The following is a 10,000-nucleotide window of genomic DNA, read 5'->3' on the forward strand; positions in this document are numbered from 1 at the left end:
AGCATCATAAATGGCTTTGCTGTCACTTTTAATCAATTCAATGCATCCTTGATGAAAAACGTGATTAATTTCTTGACAAAAACTCCTAACAGTGATCGCTGCCGGTGTGTTTGTGCGCTGGCGTAGACCTCTTTAATGCGGTTCGGCGTGCACTCATTGTTACTGACCTTTGGTTTCTTAGTGAAGAAACGAGGGAGGGATGTTGTCAGGTGCAGATGAGTTCCCAGAAGCCTCTCATGGGGGTATTTCAGACAGTTTCTGCAAGACAAACGGGCGTGAAAAAAACTCGTGGTTTTCAGGGTGAACGCCCAGATCTGAGAAATGCCTGGCGCAGTTACTGACTCTCTTGAACATCTGGAGGTAAAAACTCCACCAGAGGAGGCATTTCAGGCGGTTTCTCGTTTTTTCCGGTGGAGGCATTCAAGATCTTCCGCAAGACTGCCACCATCCAGTTGAACCCTGTTAGAGATCAGTGACGAACAGAGAGCTCATGGATCTCCATAAAAGGTATGCCTGGTGATGAGGAACGAAAGATACGGGTTTGCACGAAAAGGCTAAAGGCTAAACGAGAGCGTTAAACCCTTCCGAAGCACCCGGAGCGCTTGGGTTAAATTCGTCGCAACGTTTAGCGTTAGAAATCGCCGCTTTGCATCGCCAAACCAATTCAGTTCCACGCAGTTAAGACTGCTTTGTTCGCCGAGTTCGTGAACGCACAGAATTGCTTCACTCTTTAGTTTCTAGTCTTGCAGCTGAGGCGTGCTGTCACTGCGAACGAATTGCGTGTCACCGTCACGTAAGAATAATTGCGTGAGGTCGTTCGCTTGAGGTACGACAGATCCGGAGTCGTTTTAAAAGCAATACAAGTTCGAGGCTTCGTGATTAAAACGCACGCAGCGCTCTGCATTTAATCACTTTTTCCTTTGCAAACGTGTCGAGCGCCTGTTCATAACCTGTGCATTTATCATCACTTTTTCGTCCTGGCGCTGTCCGAGAGAACGCAGTTATTTCGGCCGGTGTTGACATCGCACGGTTTCGCGACCTACATGATCTGTTTGTAAAGATGGCAATTCATTCGCGAAACGCAAGCATCCGCGTTTGTTACGGCGACTCGCGTCTTCGTAAGCTCGCTCTGCTTGACGAATCGAATCGCCGCGTTTCGGTGAAAGAGTCGAAAACCCATTCTCGTGTGAATTCACTCGGGAGTTTCAAGAATCCCGGCTATGCGGAAAGGTTCACGAGGGTACCCCCCTCAAGCAAACTGCGAAAAAAAACCTGGCAAAAGAAGGTTGCGTGCTATTAACACGTAACCCGACTCCACCGGCAGCCTCTGCGCTAGCTTTAGGGCCGGTGGATCAAACTTCTCTGCATGCACCAAACTAATGCAAACTGGTTTCGCTCACCGCATTTAGGGTACGCCACCAGGACGAGATCGTCCTCTCTGGCCTGCAGGTCTTTTTTGGAACTTGTCCAGGGTCTCTGGAGGGCTGAGGATCGTGGAGTACAGGATTCCTCTCGCTTATAAAGCTTGTCCTCGTCCTTCATCTTCATCGCCCTGCTGCATCTTAGACTTCATTTCGTTTTCAGGCAGCGTTTGGCCTATGTTGGCGGTGGGTCCCGGTCCCGAGAGGTTCAGATTCGCAGAAACACACACACACACACGCGCACGCATGCACGCACACGGAGTATTTATGCTGCGGTTGAGGAAAGGGAATGCTGTAGGTCCGCCCACAGACACAGCTCGCGTGAGAAACCTCCGCTTCCGTCATCTCAGGGCCCTGAGTCAACACAGAGGATCGGTGTCGGGCTGACTGATTATTGTGGTGCGAGACACGCACAGCGTGACTACACCAGCTAGCTTTCTTGAAAAGCTGGTTTTGGCAGAGGTGAAAGGTAAAATATAATCTGTAGTCAGTTCGTGTAGCTCAGCTGCTGAACAGACGCTAAACTCAAAAGTGCTTTTTCTTTTAGATTTATCTTGTTTATATATATATATATATATATATATATATATATATATATATATATATATATATATATATATATATATATATATATAAATATATAATATTATATAAAAATATATATATATATATATTTATATATTGTAAATATAAATATATATATATAAATATAATATTATATATATATATATATATATATATATATATATATATATATATATATATATATATATATATATATATATACATATATGTATATATATATATAAATATAAAAATATATATTATTATTTTTTTACAGTTGTAAATAATTTACTAATATATATATATATATATATATATATATATATATATATATATATATATATATATATATATATATATATATATATGTATATATATACAGTTATATATTTAAATGTATTTATATTATAAATATATATATATTTGTTATTTACTAGAATAAATATTAATAAATTTTAATATATATGTGTATATATATATATATATATATATATATGTATATATATGTATATATATATATATATATATATATATATATATAATATATATATGTATATATATTTATATATAAATAATATCAATTATTATTGTTTTTATTTATTTTTTTACAGTTGTAAATAAAAATTTACTAGAATATTTTTTAACTAAATAACATTTCATGTCAAATTAACTGTTACCTGCCATTTTGTTTGTAAATGCTTATAAAAATAATACTTTTTTTGAAGTGAAAATAGTTTCTACAGCTGTTTTTTTCAGTGTACAAATAAAAGGGATTCCGTGGTAATTAAAATCTGCTGATATTTCATGCACCTCAGATGCAGGAGATGTTCACTTACTTGCCAGTGGATGTGAATGGGTGCCACCGGGACGAGAGTCCAGACAGCTGATGAAAACATGGCAAGCGACCCACACGCCTGAAGAAGAAAGTCAGAAACAAATCCATCAAAAAGTTGTATTTAATTCTGCTACTTCAGAAGCTAAACATGAGAGAAAAAAAGTGAATCAGGAGAGAAATCTCGCGCGATCAAACCCGAAACGGCTCTAAATAAATACGTTGTTGTATTTTGCAGGAGATGGACTTTTTCACTCTTGGAAGTGTTATAATGAACTCGTGTGTACATATTTTAATTTGAAATGAAAAGCTTTTTGATCATTCTGACGGCACCCATTCACTGCAGCACTGTTTTTGTCTTTCTCAGCGGAGCAGCTCGCTGCTATCTGCTCCTTCACGCTTATCACAATATTTTAATAACTTGCATAAAAGCCCTGCGCGATCCAGTCCGATATACCTGCATGTTTAATCTTTAAACTCTTCAAAGTTAATCATTGAGCGAATGCCACGTAAACGTTCAGGAGAAAAGCAGCATTTAATACATTTTGCGCTTTGCGTTTAAGTTCTGCAACGACATCATCCTGCAGGAAGTGACATCATTTTGGAAGGAAAACTATTGCATCGTTTTTTTGTTGTTTTTTTGCCGGTTCAATCACGCAGTCAACACAAGTAAAAAAACGCGTTCTCTAATCTGGATCTCTTTATATGTTTTTCATTATTACCACTTGTTTCTAAATGTGGATTATATTGCTTCCTGAGTTGAACATTATCTGTTTGTGAGAGCTAAGCATGAGCTCAGCAGTTTCAGTATTTGTGTAGCGACCTGCAGATATGATTTTTTCACTGCTTTGATTTCACGGACGTTGGTTTAGTTATAGATATTCAGATATAGAGACTTGCTTTTCGCTGTTTCTTAAAGCTCTGAAGTGTTCATCCCTTTAATTATACGCCTGTCTTTTTAAAAAAGCATTTAGTAGACTGTTATTTATTATTTTTTGTTGCTATTTTTATTATCCTCACAGCACCATGCGCGACACGCTATGAAATTATAATTTTTAAAAATGCATTACATCGTGTCAAGTATTATGCATTACAAGTGTCATATTTGCAAATTGCATTAGTAATATTACTAATAGCAGTGGCGTGTGAGAAGTTTAATACTTTTAATGATATGTATCGATTTATTAATTTTATTTTACACCAGTTTACCAAACAATCCGGTCTTATTTCAGTTAGTCAGACTTACGTTGAACCTAATCAGCTGGCAATAAATCAGAATAACTGAAGCAAACCTAGTTTATTTGGTAAACCTGGTTTATGAAACTATGACTTGCTGCTGTTTTCACTTGTCGGAGAGGCACTGCGGAGGAATTAGTTAAAGAAAATCAATTCTGTGATTAATATTATTTTATTTATTTGTTTGTTTGTTTGTTTTTGTGTTACAGGTTACCACTGAAACATAGAAAATGTTTTTGCAAAATCTTTTATAATAATTATATTTATTATAAGAACTATTTTTATATTATTATATTTTATGGTAGAAATATATGTGAATTCATTCTATGCATGCTTTGTATTCTACCACAGTTTTAAACCTTAAAATAAAACTTATATATATATATATATATATATATATATATATATATATATATATATATATATAAAATTATATATAAAACATTAACACAAGATTTTAAATAATAATATTATAAATGCTAAAATTATAAATAATAATAGTAGGTATCATTAAATGTCAATATTCAAATCTCTTTACAATCTAGTTTTAATGATTTATTTTTATTCTACACAAAATGAGCGTTGTTTGTTAAAAAAATTGTTTTATTGTTTGTACAAAATTGTATTAATTATATTACTGTGTGTATATATATATATATATATATATATATATATATATATATATATAATAATGCTTTTGCAAAATCTTTTATAATAATTATATTTATTATAAGGATTATTTTTATATTATTATGTTTTATGGTAAAAATATATGTGGAATTCATTCATGCATATGTGTATATATAATATTATATATATATATATATATATATATATATGCGACATTATTGTGTTGTTTGTGGTGTGCATGCATGCGCGTGCAGTCAGTGACCTCTAGATGTCAGTGTAGTTCAAGGCAGATTTATCAGTGTTTTGTTTACTTTTGGGATGTTGGGAATCCCGGCTGGGATCACCATCCTCACAGCTCCATCCCAGCAACCTTTAATACTCGCTTAGGGGTTTGTTCAAGCGCTGAAATGTAATATCTGATGCTTTGTTACCTGCGCACTGATTGTCGTGGCTTTATTAGACCCGCGGCACGGTTTATCCTCCTAGCCCTATGTGTTGAGAGTCACTTCCAGGTCATGTGACCTCTTAACATATACAGTGCATCCTGAGCATCCCATAGTGCTCGACTACAGGCCTGCTGAAGGATGCGTTGGTTTAATCTTCTCTTGGGGAATTATCATGGTGTTTTCCATCTGCTGGAGCCGGAGTCTGGAGCAGCGCTGGACCTCCAGTCCAGATAAGCAGCTTTGAGAGGAGGAGGAGGGTCTGAAACCATCCATCTGCTGGACGACTGGACTCTTACCATCGGACAGACTCATATTATTCAGAGCCAGCACGTTTATAAAGGTTTCAACTCATGGTGGACGATGAAGCACTTTAATGTGGTTTAAGTGGTATTTGTTGATACGCATGATGGATCTGGATCATGATCTGGATCTTTAAAACCCAAGATGCATCTCTCTAGTTATAAATTGCTCCTTACGTGCTTCAAAGTCGAAGTATTTTTAGTTTTTATTCTTAGTCAGTCGGTGTGTGAAAGTATTTTGTGTCCCAGTTTCAGATTTGCAGATGTGGCTCTCATTTTGTAAGCAAACCAACGGATAAAAAAACAATAAAAAAATGTAATAAAAAAAAAAAAAAAAAAAAAAATATATATATATATATATATATATATATATATATATATATATATATATATATATATATATATATATTGCAAGAGAGAGCCCTGAAATGACTGATGTGGCTCTCATTTTGTAAGCAAACCAACGGATAAAAAACAATTAAAAAAATGTAATAAAAAAAAAAAAAATAAAAATATATATATATATATATATATATATATATATATATATATATATATATATATTGCAAGGAGAGCCCTGAAATGACTGATGTGGCTCTCATTTTTAAGCAAAAACCAACTGATAAAAAAATAAAAAAATAAATTAATAAAATAAAAATAAAAATTAAATTAATAAATATATATATATATATATATATATATATATATATATATATATATATATATATATATATATATATTATTTGCAAGGAGAGCTCTGAAATGAATATTTTATTTTATTTTAGTTTTGTCTGAAAGCTGTTTATTTTAATGACTTATTTAGACTGTTTGCATTTAGATTAGCTTTTGTTTTTATATTTTGTGTTTTCATTTGAATTTACATTCTTTAAAATATTTTATATTTTATATTATATTGTTTTAGCTTTTTATTATTTTAGTGCTTTACGGTAAACAAAGCAAAAAGGGAAATTTTTGCCCCTTTTTGTATTTTTGTATTTTACTGCATTTGTTAATATCAGTACACTGTAAAACATAACTAACTTTAACTGTAACGGCAAAAAACTATTAAGAGGTTAACGGTAAGTTCTCGTAATGTGACATTTTGTGTAATTTTACAGTAAAATGCTTTAAATTGTACCCTTTTTTAGAAGTAAATTGAACAAATCAATGTATAATTTACAGTCACAAACGGTAAACCGATATTCCCGGCATGAATAGTTTTTTAAAATCGGATAGGTACGTTTAGGCTTTGTTACATCTTCTGTAGTTTAATTTTTATTGCTTTATTTAAGTGTCATGTGTGTGTCATGTTCTATATATTACCGTATGCTTCAGTTTGAGGCAAATTTCTTTCACCGCCTTCATCGTTATGGTGGTCGTCCCTATGTTAAAGGTACAAAACAGGTTTTAACAGCAGCGTACTGATTTACATTCAAATTTTCTTGTTTGTAAATTACAGCTTTATACCGTAAAATGTACAGTTATTGGCCGTAATGGTTTTTTTTTGTATTTTTTGCCTAAAACCACAGCTGCCGAATGGTTTAACGGCGTTTATAGGTGTTTTGGTTGTCAGTGAACGAAGATGACCCTCGCGTGTTTTTAGCGTTTCGCTTGTATTTGTAGTTTAAGTGAACTCGTCTGCCTTCGTGGCCTGATCGCCCGGACAGAGTTCCTGTTTCAGCAGCATCTGGAACAGACGCACAAGCACAACATCTTCACGAGGCCCAGATTAAAAATAGGTCCCAAAAAAACAACAGTGAGCAGAAACTCTACAGTTTGGGAGACCCATATTTAACGTATTAATTCATTTCTGTCGCCTGTGCAGTATGCTCTTTATATCTTAATGCATCTTGTCTTATTTCAGTTGCTATCAAACTGAAGCGGAGGAACGAGCAAAACCGAATCAATCGAGCCATTAGCATAAACCAGATAAAAAACATGGTTGAAACGGAGCTTTTTGAAAATCTGAATCGCTTAAACCGGCGTACATCGATTAAAATCGTGACTTCGGAGCACGTCGGCGAATCTGTTTCGCGAATCTGTTTCGCGAATCATTTCATGGCGGTTCGCGAATCTGTACGAAACGAACTGTGATCGTCGCTCAAGTGGCCTCAACGTTTTCTGATTATTGCACAGCCATAGTTGTAATGCAAATATTATATTAACCATTAATCGGTTGTGGATACAATGCTTTAACTAGGTCTGTAACAATGTTATTTAATTGTTTCGATGTAACCATGGTTCATTGAAAACGTTTTTCTATTACAGGCACCCCTTACGAGCAGACAAACAATTCAAATTAAACATCTCTGAACAGAAGAAAGGTGACTTACAAGATGAGAACAATCTGATATATAGATATATATTCGTATCTAAGATGCCATGTGACTTTTATGTAACTTTTTGTGTAAATCTCACTCATTTCACGTCCCTCCCTGTTAAATTCTCCCCGTGTACATTATGCTCAGCGCGCATTATAGCGTGTTATTTTTGGCCACGGGTGATTACAGGAGTCCCATGCGTTACATGTTTTCAAACAGTAAATAGAACGGCGCTCTGGATTAAAACGGCAGCGGGATTATTGCATAATGCAGCGCAGACTTTCAGTTGCAGGCAGCTGACATTTGATTCCGCATATTATTTTAGTGCAAATCGGTTCAGTCCTTGTAATCTAATATCCAGCGGTTTGCAACCGCAGGAGCGCGACCTGAAACTGGGTCACGGGCCCGTTCCGACTACGGAGGATAAAACCTTGAATGCAGAGAATCAATGGGATTATCAGCTTTTTGATGTCAACGGGTTTATGACCAATCAAACATCACTTTGATGCAAATTTATCAGCCACTTAGTTAATCAAATTAGACAACTCAGGGTGTGTTAATATACTTTGATAATGTTTTTTTACCGTGCTGTTAAGTTTTTGGGGTGGTTTCCAAGGGGTTGCTATGGCGATGATAGGTTGCCGTGCTATAAGGTTGTTAAAGTTTTTGGGGTGTGATGAAAGAGTATTCTCTGTGTTGTTTTTTTCCTTGTTTTCTGTGGTTGCTAGCGTGTTGCTATCACCTTGGTAAATATTTAGCATTTTATTTATTTATTTTTGGTTGCTTGAAGGTTGTTTTGCAGCGGTTTCTAAGGTGTTGTTATGTAGCTGACAGGGTGTTGTTTAATCTCTTTGTAGTGTGTTGCCATGCGGTTGGTTTTTGAGTAGATTTTCCCATGCTATGGGGTTGCTAGAGTTTTTGGGTTGGTTTCCAGGGTGTTGCTTTGTGGTTGATAAGGTTTTGTGGTTGAGTTTGTAAGGTGTTTGTTAGGGAGTTGCAATGTGCTTGAAGCTTTCTAAATCATTTTACCATGCTATGAGGTTGCTATGGTGGTTAATTGTGTTGCTATGTGTTTAGAGAGCGGCAATGTCCTTGGTAGGGCTTTCTGATTGATTCGTACCATGCGATAAAGTTGCTAAAGTCTGTAGGGCGGCTGCCAGGGTGTTTGGAAATGTTTTACGCTTTTGCTATGCGGTTTCTAGGGTGTTGCTATGTTCTTGGTGAGGTGTTTTCTATTCGTTTGTACAATGCCATGAGATGTTGCAATGCCCTTGTTCATTTTGACCACGCTATGCGGTTGCTAAGGCGTTCTGAAAGTTTGTTTCTAGGGTGTTGCAATGTCCTTTATGATTCATTTCGACATGCTGTAAAGTTCCTAAGGAGTTTGAAGTGGTTACTAGGATGTTGCTTTGTGGTTGCTACGTGTTTCTGACTGTTTTGTGTTACGTTGATGCGGATGCTTTAGTGTGCTCAACAATAATGCGTTGCTATCATTTGATGCCAATGTAAAATTAGAAGATGACTGTGATTTTATCTCTTTATTAGTGTTACTGGTTTCTTCGACACCATCAACCACTACATCCTTTTGTAATAGACTAGAAAACTTTGTTGGTATTGTTGTAAATGCCTCAGCAAGCTTCGAATCGTACTTATCTGACCGCCATCAATTTGTAGAAGTGAGTGAAGAGGCATGATATCGATCACAAGTCCATCGCAGTATGGAGTACCTCAAGGCTCAGTACTAGGACCGTTGCTTTTCACGCTTTTACATGTTGGGAGATATTATCAGGAGACATGGTGTTAGCTTTTACTGTTGTTACTGATGCCACTCAGCTTTATAGTTCTTCACAGCCTGATGAAACACACCAAATTGAGAAACTAATGGAATGCATAACGGATGGGAAGTAACTCCTTACTGCTAAATCCTGGGAAAAGTGGCGATCTGGAGGATTTTAAAGTGCATTCTTCACATGTAGATGTTAATGTCTTTACTGCTTGTGTTGATAGACACTGAACCATTAAACGCATTCCTCTGTTTGCACACACACACACACACACACACACACACACACCGCCCCTGCGTGTGTTTGTACTGTATGTGTGTGCGCACACGCTGCTGCTGGAGTAAAATTAAAAGGTCATACAATCGTATTTTCCTGGGGTGAATGTCAGCAGGAGGAAACAGAGTGTCCTTTTCGCGAGCAGCATTTCTATTTTTCTCTTTTGTTTTACAGTAAATTCCTCTCCGCAT

At 35.8% G+C, this 10,000-nt stretch overlaps 1 protein-coding gene and 1 pseudogene across 1 annotated transcript in view; one reads left to right on the top strand and one right to left on the bottom strand.

The window, feature by feature from the left end:
* The window catches only part of LOC122354316, a 4,761-nt pseudogene extending 3,213 nt beyond the window's left edge, over positions 1-1,548 (bottom strand).
* LOC122353861 (G protein-coupled receptor 137Ba-like) overlaps positions 1-10,000 on the top strand; it is a 1,117,577-nt gene that overhangs the window by 528,466 nt on the left and 579,111 nt on the right. The gene's annotated exons all lie outside the window — the stretch shown is intronic.

Source organism: Puntigrus tetrazona, chromosome 11 (genome assembly GCF_018831695.1).
Source record: "Puntigrus tetrazona isolate hp1 chromosome 11, ASM1883169v1, whole genome shotgun sequence".
Classification (NCBI taxonomy): domain Eukaryota; kingdom Metazoa; phylum Chordata; class Actinopteri; order Cypriniformes; family Cyprinidae; genus Puntigrus; species Puntigrus tetrazona.